This window comes from Dipodomys spectabilis, unplaced genomic scaffold (assembly GCF_019054845.1).
Source record: "Dipodomys spectabilis isolate Male_0828 unplaced genomic scaffold, ASM1905484v1 ptg000003l, whole genome shotgun sequence".
Lineage (NCBI taxonomy): Eukaryota > Metazoa > Chordata > Mammalia > Rodentia > Heteromyidae > Dipodomys > Dipodomys spectabilis.
The window spans coordinates 3429935-3445451 of record NW_024870680.1 but is presented as its reverse complement, the minus strand read 5'-3'; positions in this window follow the sequence as shown (position 1 = coordinate 3445451).

Sequence of the window (15517 nt, the reverse complement as noted above, 5' to 3'; positions counted from 1 at the left end):
TTTTTTCATGTGTGCATGAGAAAGAGAGGCTGGGAGGGTTTTCTTTTCTGATCAAGGCATTAATCCTATTAGAGCAGGACCCCACCTTCATTATTTTATTTAACCTAAATTACTTCCTTAGAGCCACTTACTCCAAATTCACCAGCACTGGAGGTCATAGTACTAACCTAGAAATCTTCATGGGTGTAGGATGCATATTTGGGACACAAGTGGTCAGTCTATAGCCAGGATTGAAACCCAGACTGGTCCAACTCCAAAGCTGATCCTCTTAATTGCTAACCATGTCCTATTGCTACTGGGTCCCTACTGCCTCTGCCCTGAACCTCTAGGTTTCACTTCTCTTATGGCTTACATGCTCATTGGAGTTAGAGGCCAATGGCACCAAGCTTGCTTCCATTCTTCATTATCTGTGTGACCTAACAGCAATGATCTAACAGTTTTGGATGTGTCTCAGCTTTTTGATCAATGAAAGATAAACAGTAATAGAAGATACTTCTAGAAACTTCTCTCAGGTAGTGAGAGAGAAGAGGGCAGTGCTGGGTCAAGTCTACTGAACGCTTGGAAGCAAAAACAATTACAGGATTTAAGTTCTCATAGATACTTTCTTGAATAACATGAACATTAACATTAACAGCTGTGTGGATAGGGTGGGAGAAGTTGTTTTGATGCCAGCCTAGTGATGCATATATCCAGTGGGAAAACCCTGAAGTGGCCATGACTAGTATTTCCCAAGCTTCCTCCTATTGAATCACACTTTTGTTTAAAGGATGGGGTTTGTTTTTTTTTTTTTTTTTTGCTTTTATGAGGGTTTGTTTTCTCTTTTTTGTTAAGTTGCTAGACTAGAAGCTGGGAGGAATTACCCTAAGGGGACCATCCCAGCATTTCACTGCGATTCGTAGTTGGTTATCACTCTGTCTGCAAGTTCTCAAAAATAAAATTTATCCATTTGAGATAAACAGATATGTAAAAGAAGCCTAAATGATAATAATAATAATTAATAGTAACAGTAATAACAATAACAATAGCCAGGAACCATTCTAAGTACCACATAGACACTGGTGTTCTTACTACCCATAGCTGGAATTATATGGTCTTTCTGGGTGAGTGTTATAACACACTCAGCCTTCTATTAAAAAAAATTGACACTACTTGGGTTTGAACTCAAGGCCTTGTAAATGCTAGTTAAATGCTCTAACTGAGCCATACCCCACAGTCAACCTTCCACATTCTCAAATTCAACAATCTGAGCTGGGTGCCAGTGGCTCATACCTATAATCCTAACTACTCAGGAGACTAAGGTTCAGAGGCTCAGGGTTCAAAGCCAAGAAAGTGTGTGAGACTCTTAACTCCAATCAACTTCCAAAAAATCAGAAGTGGAGATGTGGATCAAATGGTAGAGTACTAGCCTTGAGTGAAAATGCTCAGGGACAGCATCTAGGCCTTAAGTTCAAGCTCCAGAACTGGCTCGCATGCGTGCGTGCGTGCGCGCGCGCGCACGCACGCACACACACACACACACACACAATCAACCATCTGTGAATGGAAAATAGTTTTAAAAAATTACAACTGTACTGAGCTTTCTTGTAATTATTCTTTCAAAATAGTGTAACAGCTATTCACACAAGATTTATGTATGTAATGTATATATACAATATACTATATTACTATAATTAATGAAGCAATTGTTTGACATGGGCATAAATTCTAGGCAAGCAGCCATACAGGGACTGGAATCAGAAGACTGGCTTTAGAATCTATGCTCAGAACCCTGGCAGTACAAGGCTCTTGTTGTGTAGACACAAGTACCTAGAAATGGAGTCATCCTAGAGTTCAGGGAAAGGAAGTACAGTGTTCTTTGTGCAGATAAGAGGAGTTAATGAGTGCCATTTTGGGATTGGCAGCAAAAGCTCGAAGTTCATGGGATCTGAAGTCACCAGTTAAGAGCACTCCTGGACCATACTGTGCTTTTCCCCTTTCATGGCACTGACTCTGCATTTGACTACGAATCCAATAAATCTTCCAAGATGGTGAGTCCCTTAATGGCAGATCTGGTGTCTGGGTCAGCTGGTTAATCTGCTTTCAGTTGATGTGGTAACATAACTTAAAGGAGGAAGAAAGAGTTGGTTTGGGCCATGATTTTCAATGGTCATTTGGTTCCATTGCTTCTGGTGTCAGTGGTAAGGTAGACATCATGGCAGTGTGTGGTAGATCAAAACAACTCTCCTCATAGCAGCCAGGAAGCAGTAAGAGAGAAAGGAAGAGGCTAGAGATAAAATACCTTTCATAGGTGCAACACCAGTGACCTACTTCCTTCCTCTGGGTCCCACCTCCTAAAGTTCAGTGACCTCCCAATAGTATCACCAGCTGGGAGCAAGCCTTCAACGTATGACGCCATTCCAGGTAAACATGACAACAAGCCCTCAGAAAACAAGAGCAGGAAGAGCAGTACAAAGGCAAGACCCAGGGTGTCACTTGACCTATTATGGTCCTGGTCTCTAGACTAATGCACCTGCAGATTGGTGCTCATGAGTAACTGGAGAAAATAGTACGGGGAATAGCACAATGGGCTCATGTATGACATTCTTGAGTAGTCCTAATTATTTTTGTGCCAGTGCAAAGGCTTGAATTCAGGGCCTAGGTGCTGTCTATAAGCATTTTGCTCAAGGCTGGCTGGCACTCTACCACACAGCCACAGTTCCACATCCAGATTTTTTGGTGTTTAGTTGGACACAAGTGTCTCCTGAACTTGATTGCATGTGCTGGCTTCAAACTTTGATCCTCAGATCTCAGCCTCCTGAGTAGCTAGAATTACAAGCATGAGCCATGGGGCACCCAGGTAATCTTCCTAATATTTATCATTTGTATATTTCCCCTTAGAATGAAGAACCTCAAAAATTATCAAGTATATGTAATAATTTTTTAAGTTTTTAAACAAATACTGAATCAGTCAATTTATTTGATCTTTAAGAAACATTTTAGCAGAATGTAATGTATAACCAAGAAATGCATGTATCTTAACGAAATCATAAGCTGAGACTTTACAAACTACATATCTATGTTACCCAGTGCCTAAAACACCAAACAGAACTTTTGAAGCCAGGCACCCATGACTCATGCCTATAATTCTAGCTACTCAGGATACTGAGATCTGAGGATCACAGTTCGAAGCCAGCTGGGGCAGAAAAGTCCCTGTGAGACTCTTATCTCCAATTAACTACTCAAAAACAAGAAGTGGTGCTATGGCTCAAGTGGTAGAGTGCTAGCCTTGAGCACGAACAGGCTCAGGGATAGTTCCCTGGTCCTGAGTTCAAGCCACACAACTGACCAAAAAAGTGAAAAAAGAACCTTTAATAAATTTACACAAATAATCCTGATAATTCTCATACATGTCTCTAAAAAATACTTAGGAGCACTGCAAGAGAAATGGCAGTAGAGCACTAAAAGTGTGGGTATCGCTGAGGAAAACAAGAGCTAGAGAACTGGGGGGATCACTCCTTGGCCATCAAGACCCTTGGGATAGGGTGGGTGACATTGGATTGAAGTGGATAGCAAAGAAGACTAATAAATCACCAGTTGGCCCTCTGGGTACAAGAGAGCAAAGCTTGTGTCTCAGAACCAGAAGTGGGCTCTGAAGATTAAGAGGAAGCAGTCTGATTATCAATCCAGCAAAAACAAGCCGTCAGAGCTCTGCGCAACTCTTGGCTCAGTCAGTGAGTCATATTTCCAAAAGGAGACACTTCATCATACAGGTACCATTTAATCAGACTAAGTCAAAGCCTTTAGAGATCCATCAGTTTCTCTCTCTTTGTCTGTCTGTTTGTCTGTCTGTCTCTCTTATCTCTCCATTCCCCCTCCTTTTCTCCCTCTTTCAAATGTACCCCACCCATGTTCTGCCTTAAAATGTTATTTCTTTCCCATGTTCCAATTAATATCTTGCACTGTGGGTCAGACTTGCTTTGATTCTTGAAATACCTGTGTTTTTCCTCCTATTTTTCTTTTCTTCAAGATGTTTTGATTCCTGATGTCCAAACTTAAGTAAAATTATGAATACAAACAGAAGCCTGCACCCTGAAGCATTAGTGCCTGTGCAATAGCAATATATATAGCAATATACCAAATGATTCCTTGGGCTTTTTATGAACTACTCCTACCCTTATTCCCTGCCTCTGCATGAAAAATAAAAGTATTAGATGCTAGAAAAAGAAGACTGATTACCAACAGATTCCCCAAACACCCATCAGCTTGGGCGTAGTGACTCACATTTTTAATCCTCCCCAGTCAGGAGTCTGATATCAGGATGATTAAGATTCAAGGCCAACCTGGGAAAAAAGAAATGAGACCTTTATCTAATTTTTTAAAAAATAAAGGTGGGAATAGTGGTGTGTGCCAGCCATCCCAGGTATGTGGGAGGTGTCGCAGTCCAAGCTAGCTTAGGACAAAACCACAAGGACCCTACTTGAAAAACAGCTAAAGTAAAATGGGCCAGGAACTTGACTTAAGTGGTAGAGCACCTGTCTGCCAAGTGGAAATCCATGAATCCATACCAAGTACCACCAAACAAATATTGAAATCAGCCTGAATGTTCCAAGCCACATCGCCTCCCTCTATACATTAGATAGCCTCCAGAGTCTCTCCTGTCAAGTGCAGATACAGAAAACTGTCATTTTGGCACTAGATTTTGGATCTCTGATTTTTTTTTATTGTTAAACCACCATCAATCCCTCCAACTTTTAATTTTTTTTCTTAGTATTGTATATTCAACAGAGAATTCTTTTTGATTGTTTACTGGGTTTGCCTCCTAAATTCTTTCCCTAGAATGTGTGTGAAAAGAGTTGGAAGCATTTCCAAATAAATTTGGAAGGAGTTGTCTGGGAGGGCTAAAAATTTGGGATGAGTGAGATTAGCAAGCTATCTGCATAACTCCTTGTTACCTAGCTTTGCAGTACCCATGATGTAAGTCTCCCCTGTGGTCCTTCGAAGATCTCAGGCAGAATCAGCTCCCAGTCCCTCACTTCTTCACTCATCCAATGAATTGGTACTGAATGCGTACTATGAACAGGCACTATGATCAGTAGAGATCACACTTCTTGGCCTCCCCTTTTATGGTATCACCTAATAAGACAAGAATACAGATCTCTATTGTCTCTTCTTTCCCATCACCTGCCCTCAGTCTTCCCAGTGCCCAATTAGAAAGTTGCATACATGAGAAAAGGAGATTCAATGTGCCCATTAACATCTGTGCTTGTTTTAGGACTCATCTGAAACTAACAAGGTTTTTTTTTTTTCTTACTTTCCTTCTTCCTTCCTTCCTTCCTTCCTTCCTTCCTTCCTTCCTTCCTTTCTTCCTTCCTTCCTTCCTTTCTTTCTCCTTCCTTCCTTCCTTCCTTCCTTCCTTCCTTCCTTCCTTCCTTCCTTCCTTCCTTCCTTCCTTCCTTCCTTTCTTTCTTTCTTTCTTTCTTTCTTTCTTTCTTTCTTTCTTTCTTTCTTTCTTTTTCTTTCGTCATGGGGCTTGAACTCTGGGCTTGGGCACTGTCCCTCAGTTCTTTAGCTCAAGCTGTCCCAAAGTTCTTCAGCTTGTGGCTTGAGCCACAGCACCACTTCTGGCTTTCTAATGGTTTATTGGAGATAAAAGTCTCATGGACTTTCCTGAACAGGCTGGCTTTGAACTGTGATCCTCAGAGCTCAGCCTCCTGAGTAGCTAGGATTATAGGCATGAACCACCAGCACTCAGCACAAGGTCAGTCTTGACCCTCATTAATAGCAAATCCAGCTGATGTGTTACAGCAAGCTTGTAGCTTTCCAGAAACTGACGGTTATAAGATTTGCTTATTGTCCTGGGACAGCCAGCTCTGGCAGGACAGTGCATCCGATCTGCTTTTGCAAAGTCAAAACTCAAGTGCTCCACACTTGGTCTTTTCTAATTTTCAACCTTTTGATTTCATTGCATACTATACTGTAACATTAGGTTACATCTTCAAGATGATAGTCATCCTAAACAATTCAGACTATTTCTGCCATGTTAAAATTATACACCTGACAATGTACATTCTTGTCACTCTGGATAGCAATGACTTGATTTGTGTTGAAACAACTTGATTCACTTATTTGTATTATTTACGTAATTATGTAATGTATGTATTTATTTATTTATTGCCAGTATTGATATATTTATGTAATGTATGTATTTATTTATTTATTGCCAGTATTGTGGCTTGAACTCAGGACCTTGTGATCTTGCTTGGCACTTGAGCCTTAGCTCCATTTTCAGCTTTTTGCTGGTTATTTGGAACTAAGAGTCTCTCAGATTTGTTTGCCCCAGCTGGCTTTGAACATAGATCTTCAGATCTCCACTTCCTGAGTAGCAACTATTATAGGCACAAGCCACCAATGTCCTGCTTGCATTTATACCTTTAACAATTTTCAAATAGACATTTTTTTCTCAAACATTAAAACAGACCCTAATTTTAAAATCTCATAATGAGATTCTGTATCTTTCCTTAATGTACTGAGTGTATACTCTTACCTTTAAAGAAAACCACTATGTGAAAATGGATCCACACTCATATCAAGAGTAAGAGATTGACTTTACAGACTGATTCCTTACCAAAGAAATTTTTATAGTATTCTCTGAAGTATATCATCTTTCCTAGCCTATTTATACACCATACAATGTGAATTTAAATAGGCACTTAAATGCCACATGCAAAGAGAAGGCAATTCAGGTCAGACAAATGGCTTTTGTTTTTTGTTGTTTTTGTTGTTTAGGGTTTGTGAATTATTTTTCATTTTGTTCCAGTACTGGGGCTTGAACATGGACCTGAGGGCTGTCCTTTAGTTTTGTTCACTCAAGGCTGGCACTGTACCATTTGAGCCACAGCTCCGCTTCTGACTTTTTTGGGGGGGAGGGGGGAGGGTGTGATTAATTAGAGAAAAGATTCTCATGGACTTTCCTGCCCAGACTTGCTTCAAATCACAAGCCTCAGATCTCAGCTTCCTTAGTAGCTGAGATTACAAGTGTGAGCCACCAAAACCCAGCAATGGCTCCTGTTATTTTTTGTAACAGAATCCAAATGGTATGTGGGCATCTGGTTGGCATTCAGTGCCATGTTTATATCATTCTGAGGCAAAAGTTGCTCCAATACATATCCAATAGTTACTTCTTTTCCAGAACTCTCAGACAACTCCTACCTCTTACCTTAAACTCTCTCTTTAGCATTTATGTGGCCCTTGTGCTGTTCAGTTGGAATATTGCCCTGGAAGAGGTCTTTGTTTACTTCATTTCATGCAGTCAGCTGTGTGTCAGGTCCTCAAAGAAACTTACCCCAGAAAATGGATGGCAATTAATGAAATAGAATAAGCAGACATCATTGTTTTGAATTAATGTCTTCTGCTTAATAAGAATTCATCAAAATGAAACCTAGTTAGGGTCCTCAAGGCAACATTTCACAGTGCCTTAGAGTTAGGCTATCTTCATGGACAAGTTATTAAGATGACCACAGGAAATAAAAGACCAGAGGAAGGTATAATCTAGTCAGCAGTGTCTTATCATAACCAGAGGGATTGCTTCAGGAGAGGGCAGAGACCCTTTCTGACCAATGGGATCAGACTCCAGATGTGTGTGGGAAGTGATGAAAAGGACAACCTTTCCCTTCCAGATTTAATCCTCAAAAAATTCAAGTGAATGACTCTGGGGGCTGCTTAAAGTGAAACTACCTCAAAAGTAAACCTGAGTAGTAGAGAAGCCTAGATCTTGATGACTATTTGAGCCCTGGGGGTTAAAAGTTCTGAGGCTAGACCTAATTCCAAGGCTTTCTCTTTTTCTTAATTTCTTTTCTCTCTCTTTCCTTCTTTCCTTCCTTCCTTCCTTCCTTCCTTCCTTCCTTCCTTCCTTCCTTCCTTTCTCTCTTCTTCCTTCTTTCCTTTCTGCCTTCCTTTCTTCCTCTTTATTTCTCTCCTTCCCTCCTTCCCTTCCTTCCTTCCTTCCTTCCTTCCTTTCCTTCCTTTTCTTTTTGCAAGCACAAGAGCTTGTACTCAGGATTTTACACTCTTACTCAGCTTTATCACTCATTGCTGGCACTCTTCCAATTGAGTTATGCCCCCAGTATGGCATTTTGTTGGTCAGTTGGAGATGGTGTCTCATGAACTTTTCTACCAAGGATGGCTTCAAACCATGGTCCTCTAGGTCCCAGCCTCCTGAATAGCTAGGATTATAGATGTGAGCCACTGGCATCTAGCCTAATTAGTTTCTAGACCAATTAGAAAAACCCAGGGATTCTCTCTCCAAAATATTTCCTATCCACCTGTCATCTTTATCTCAATTCAGTTCCAGTTCTCAAGAACTCTTGCTTGGGCTAGTAAAGTTTTTGTAAATTCTAAATTATTCTGTTGATGAGATCAAGTCCCACACATAAATGTAATCAAAAGAGTGTCTCATGATCAACAGATCTAGTTAAATCTTGTTAAAAGGAGCAATTCCATAGGTTAAATAGTGAGCTGAAGTTTGCAAAATGCTTGTACAGACATTACCTCATTGCTGCTTCACAATACTCCTTTTGAGATCAGTAGGCAGGTATCATCTGCCCTGATTTACCAATAAGGAAAAGGTAAGCTGTGAGGTTGGCTAGCAAGTTTTCATAGCTAAATAGATGTCAAAACTAGAATTAAACCCTAGAGCTCCTGACCATAGTCCCCCTAGTCCTAAACTCTTTTTATTATTCTACAATATTTACTTTGGGCCAACCAAAGTTCCTTCATTTCCTTGCCAGCAATTGGTTTAGCAAAGGGCCTGTGACCATTGAATTCCAGCCATTGCAATATGAGGAGAGACCTAAGGAGTGGTATAATTTTCTTGCACCCAAGAGAATATAAATAGAACATCCCTTTTTTTCTTCTGGAATAGAATTGTATAAAGTCTGTTATTTCTCCCTTCATCTTTCAACAAGCTTAAGGGTAGGGCCAACATATTAACCATCTGTTAGGCCAATAGAAGCAAAAATGGGGCCTTGAGCTCTCTTCACCTGGAGCCACCCTGTTCTTGAACTTCTTCCTATGGAAGGTAATTTATTTTCTCATTACTGTAGAAGCCAATGTGCAGTGGGCTTTCCATTTACTTGAATGCATGGGAAACTATGATGTATTGATGTGGAGTAACAAGTCCGGGTCTCAGTTTCCTCTCTAACACTTCACATTGAGATGTGTTACTGTTTGGGTATGACTTCCTATTACTCATAGTTATTTGGTCAAATACAAAAAATGTAAGAAGGGGTTGGCCCACGGTGAATCATACCTAGTTACTCAAGAGGCCGAGATCTGAAGATCATGGTTTGAAGCCAAGCCTGGCAGAAAACTCATGAGGTTCTTATTTCCATTTAACTAGCAAAAGTCTGAGCTGGTGGTATGGCTCAAGTGCTGGAGAGCCAGCCTTGAGTGAAAAAGCAAAGGAAAGGGAGAGATCCCGAGTTCAAGCCCCAGTATCGTCACATACACATAAAAAAAGGCCATTGTTGTTAAAAGACTCCAACTATATTGTTGTTATATGTACTTTTAGAAAAGACATATTTTAGATCATAACACAAACAGTTTTATTGGTTCATTTATCCTTTCTTCTCTAGTCAGGCAGCCATAGAATAAATACAAAGGTAGATTCCTAGATCAAGGATACCCAACCTCTGAGTGAACTTCTTTTCCCTGAAGCATGGAGATCATTGGGCAGGGTTGGGCAGAGGATGAAAGAGTTGATAATAAAATTGTGGATTGAAGCTAGGGTTGGGGGTTACTTACCAAGACTGGAATTTGCCTTGAAGTCAACAATCAAGTCTTCAAAGAATAGTCTAACAAATCAAAAGCTTGTCATTTATTTGTTTTCAATTTTCCTGCATAAAGTTTTTAAAGAATTTAATAGTTTTATTTTATTGCGTTGTGTGTGATTGAGAGGGGGGAGGGAGAAAGAGAGGAAAGGAAGGAAAGAAGGGAGGGAGGGAAGGAGAGAGGGAGAAAAGGAGGAAAGAAGGAAGGAAGAAAGAAAGGAAGGAAGGAAGGAAGGAAAGAAGGAAGGAAGGAAGGAAGGAAGGAAGAAGGAAGAAGGAAGAAAGGAAGGAAAGAAGGAAGGGAGGGAGGGAGGGAGGGAGGGGGGAGGGAAGAAAGGAGGGAGGGAGGAAGGGAAGAAAGGAGGGAAGAAGGGAGGGAAGAAGGAAGGAAGGATTACCATATTTTTTGTTTCTTGTCCTGAAAGAGGAAGTCACTCAGATAACCTAACTTTACCAATGTGGTATTTAGAGTAGTTCTATTTATCCATGGGGAACAGGTCCAAGACTTCTGTGAACTCCTCAAGACTTGGTAGCAAACTTCATATACACTCTATTTTTACATATATATGTTCCTATAATAAAGGTTAATTTATAAAATAGGCGCAGTAAGGGACTAGCAATGATAATTAATAAATAATACAATTGTATCAATATACTATGATGAAAATTAGATGAAGAGTCTCTTGTTCTCTCTCAAAATATTTTATTGTATGTTTACTTTATGTACGTTATCCTTCTGCTTTAGGACTTTTGTTTATTTGCACCACTGTTAAGTACATACAGTGAGTGTTACTTGAATACAAGCACTGTGATACCAAAACAGTGCTGCTAATAACTGAAATGACCACTAAGTGACTAAGAAGAAGGCTTCATATACAGTGTAGGTACAGTAGACAAAGAGATGAGTCATGTCCCAGACAGGACAGAGTAGAGCAGCACAAAATTTCACCATACTTCTCATAAATAGCATGGAATTGAAAACTTATAAACTGCTTATTTCTGGAATTTTTATTTAATATTTCAGAGCATAATTGGCTATGAATAATTGAAGCCTCAGAAAGCAATACTGGGGATAAAGAAAGGGTCCTGTACAAAAGTATGAGATCATAGTGTAGGTAGTCTAGACTTTGCATGTCATCATGAATTGGAGCCAAGTAATATTCACCAGAACAAAAACCGTCATGTCAGTCAGACACTGATGACTCACTCATATCTATAATGCGCTAGATACTAAGGAGGTTGAGAGCTGAGGATTGAGGTTCAGAGTCAGTCTGGTAGATAAATCTGATTATCCAGCAAATCTTATCTCCAATTAACCAGTAAAAAGCTAAAATTGGAGGTATGACTCAAATAGTAGAGCTTTAGCCTTGAGTGAGAAAAACAAATGAGAGCTTGAGTACTGAGTTCAAGCCCCAGTATCAATACACACACACACACACACACACACACATGTCATTTTGAATGGTGTCACATTTACAGGAGGAATCCATTTTTGTCAGCATAATGCTTACAACTCTCTGTCACTTACAATCTGACAGAGGAGCTCACTACTTGCTGGAGATTATGCTTTGTTCTGAGTATGAGCAGTTGCTCAAACACAGCTGCAGGCAACCTTGAGTAGAGACACAACATACTAGAATGCCATATGGAAGGTAAGAGAGCCCAAGGTCAGGTTGACAAGGAGAGCATGAGGCTTGGGGCAGAGTGACCTGAGCTAATAGTTTGGGTTTATGTCTTGCTTTCCCAGGAGGTAGGCACAAATAGCTGAGCACCTACTCACAGATCTCACAGCATCTGGTTGTCACTAATTTTAGTCTGCCGGAAACCTGGATAAGAAAGTCACTCCCCCTTGAGGAAGTCCCCACCTGCAGCTGCTGGTGTCAGTACTGGACCTCCTCCCAGGGTGACCTTCATTGACTCTATTCAATGACAGGCTCTTCACAACAGTTACTCTGGGAACATCTCCTTGCTCCAGGGTTCAGGGACTGAGCTTTGGTGAGTGACCTGCATGTCTTTATGTGGTAAGTCTGGCTCCTAGGGAGGGACTTGGCAATCACACCGCTGAGAAGGACCTCTCTCTACGCCAGGCAGGAAAGCCTTCCTCCTCCTTCTTGACCCTCTTTGTAATGAAAACATGATTATTCTTGTGGTTTCCTTAATCTGTGTACCAAGCAAGCAAGCACAGCAGGAGCCAGGTGCTCTGATGTCTGAAATAACACAGGTTACCCCTCTGAAAGAGCAGGAAGCAAATTGCTTATACTTCAAAATGTGACAAGTCCCTGGCACTTCCTGTGGTGACTGTGGGGTGCTCAGGACAAGCTAGCTTGTCAGTAACTCTGTACCAAAGTTGAGGGGAACCTACAGATCTCAGGCTTTGACTAATATGTGTTGAAACCATCTGCCTAAAGCAGCAAATCACGGCTCAGGTTTAGCTCGCTCCAATTGACTGATGATTTCAGTCATAATAACTAGACCAACTTTCGCCTAACCTCTGCCCAAATCTACAACCCTCCATCTCCACCTCTGTCTATTCCACCTTACTGCTCCTCCTGGGTGGTTTTGTGCCGTGTATGTAAGAGCCACATTGAAGCCATACAAGATTTCTGACTCAACAACCTTTTGTACTTGAGGGTATTTGTAGCATTGCTATAACCATAATATCAATGAGGAGTTAATGTTAGAAGCAGGCATTGTGTGATGTGTTTTGATGTATTTTCAAATTTTATCAGGATAAGCCTATAAGGGAGGAACCATTCTCCCCACCCCACCCCCAGTGTGAACATGAGAACCCAGGCTTTCCCGGTGTGCTGGTTATTTGATCTGCCTTGCGCCCATCCATCCTCAGCCCTGTGCCCAGTAAGGAGGCTAATCCGTAAGCATGGCACAACCCAGCTTCCTTGTGACTGACTGGTGGGCTCAGGGGACCAAAGAGTGGGAAAAGCAGGCAGAGGTTTCTTTCCCACTCCTTGGAGAGCAATTTCATATCTCTGGTTCATAGACACTGTGGCAGGCATGTTTCCTTCTTTTGCTCACACTCTGGGCAACATGTCACTTGGTGATGGCTGCCCACTGTCCCTGCATCCTAGGTGCCTCTTGTCCTTGTTGGGTCCCTCAATCCCTTCCTCACCTCCATTTGTAGACAATTCATTAATGTCTCTTTTTTTGAACCAATCTAAGGTGAAGTGAGTTCAGATGTAGCCCAAAATGGTGCAGACCAGAGATGCGAACTCAGTATTCACTAGTAATATAGAGAAAATATAAACTGATAACTTTACAAAATAAAATTATAAAAGCCATGAGGAAGTTGTTAAGGAACATTGTTGTTGAGGAAAAGCAAAGGCCAATAAAAATACTTTCTATAGATGTGATGTTTTATTAGGCTTTTTTATTTTATTACTTTATTCTGTTTTGTTTTATTTTTTGCTAGGGCTTGAACTCAGGGCCTGGGTGCCATCCTTTAGTTTTATCACTTGAGGCTGGTGCTTTACCATTTGAGCCACATCTCAACTTCCAGCTTTTTGGTGGTAAATTGGAGACAAAAGTCTCATGGACTTTCCTGCCTTGGCTAGCTTTGAACCACAATCCTCAGACCTCAGTCTTCTGAGTAGCTAGGATCACAAGTGTGGCCACTAGTGCCTATTTTAGTATTTTCATTTTTTGTAGCATTAGGGTTTGAACTCAGGGCTTGGCACATACTTAGCTGGCTTGCTTGCTCTGCTGATACTCTACCACTTGAGCAAGACATTCAGCCTGGCTTTTTACTGGTTATTTTGGAGATGGAATCTTAACTTTTCTTCCTGAGCTGGTGACACTGATCACAAACTATGATCCTCCAGATCTCAGCCTCTAGAATAGCTAAAGTCACAAGCATGAGCCATCAGCGTCTAGCTTAGGCCTTTCTTTAAATAGATGGAACAAGTGGTTTTATCCATGCAAATATAATCAAAGATAGCAATGAAAAGATGTCCCTCATTTTGAGAACTTAAGTAATGAGGCCCAGAAGAAAGCTTAGGGATGGTGCTAAACTGTGTTCTTTAGGACTCTACTGTTTTGTGAGATCTTAACACCATACTCGGGAAAAGGAGGAGCAGGAGCAGGAGGAGGAGGAACAGAAGAAGGAGGAGGAGGAAGGAGACAACGACGATGAAGAAGTAGTAGTAGTAGTAGTAGTGGAGGAAAAAGATACACCATCTAGTAAGATTGGGTAGTTTGAATATATAAACTTGCCCAGATTTCTTTACTCGGGACTTCTCAGAGCACTGGAAACACTAACATACATATTCAACTAGCCTTGTGTTCACAGTCAGTTAATGTCTTTCACATGTCAGGAAGAAATAGAGTTTGGGAAATACAGTTTGTCCTATAGGATTCTATGATCCTGTCAGATACCCTGGCAAGGCAATTGAAGAACCACTGGCAGCTAAATACAGAGCCTGCTCAAAACACTGCACAGATAATCTGTCAGAATGTGAGAAATCAGGACAATTGATACCTGGAATGGCATCCCATAGTCACAGCACAAGTGGTGAAATGTGAGTGAAAATCACAGTTATTATTGGACTGATATGACCTGTAAAGGAATAATGGTAAACAGACATTAAACAGAAATTTGGATTAATATCCTGGAAAATATTGAAAACCTGGAGTAAAATTACATGTTTAGTGTGTCTTGCTTATAATGATCAACAAGGTAAATTGTTTTTGATCTGATACTTTAAGCTAATTATATATTTTTTGGCAGTACTGAGACTTGAATTCAGGGCCTTGTATTCTAACTCAGCTTGCTTGTTCACAACTGGCACTATTGTGAACCACTTGAGCCACACCTCCAGCCCAGCATTTTGGTGGTTAATTGGAGATGCCTTGTTTAGCTTCCAACTTCAATCCTGTGGATCTCAACCTCATGAATAACTAAGATTACAGGTATGAGCTATTAGCACATCTGGCTTAAACTAATTATAATTTTATTCATTCACTTATTCAATCATTTATTATATAAAAATTGAACCTATACTAAGAGCTTTCTAAAGCCAGGTGCCATTGGCTCACTCTGTAATCCTAGCTACTCAGGAGGCTGAACACTGAGGATCAAGGTGCAAAACCAGCTTGGGCAGGAAAGTCTGTGAGATTCTTTATATGCAATTAACTGCCAAAAAGCCAGAGATGGAGCTGTGGCTCAAAATGGTAGAACATTAGCTTTGAGCACAAAAGCTCAGGGATAGTGTCCAGGGCCTGAGTTCAAGCTCCAGGACCAGCAGCTCCCCTCCCCCACAACACACACACACACACACACACACACACACACACACACACACACGACAAAATAACAAAATAAGAATGCTCTAGGAAAACTGTGAGGACTATAAAGGAAACTAAGAGTTCCTGCTCATAAAGTTGTCTGGACCACTTGAATTTGAACATGTAAATATAGTTACAATGTAAGATACTTTCTCTGAAAGCATCATGAACCTATACATATAGTTAGATAAATGTGGAAGTCTTTAGATACTTCCCATTTATACTTGAAAATGAGTAGAATTTGCCAGAAGAACCCTTATGAAAAACATTGACTTCAAATATCCAGACTCCATACCTAAGGTTCTAAAAGTTTACTCTTTGTGGGAGAGAAAGAAGAATCCAATATGCATGGATAGCTATCAACCTATATTGAAAACAAAAGAATTTTCCAGACAGACTTTTTAGAAATTTTA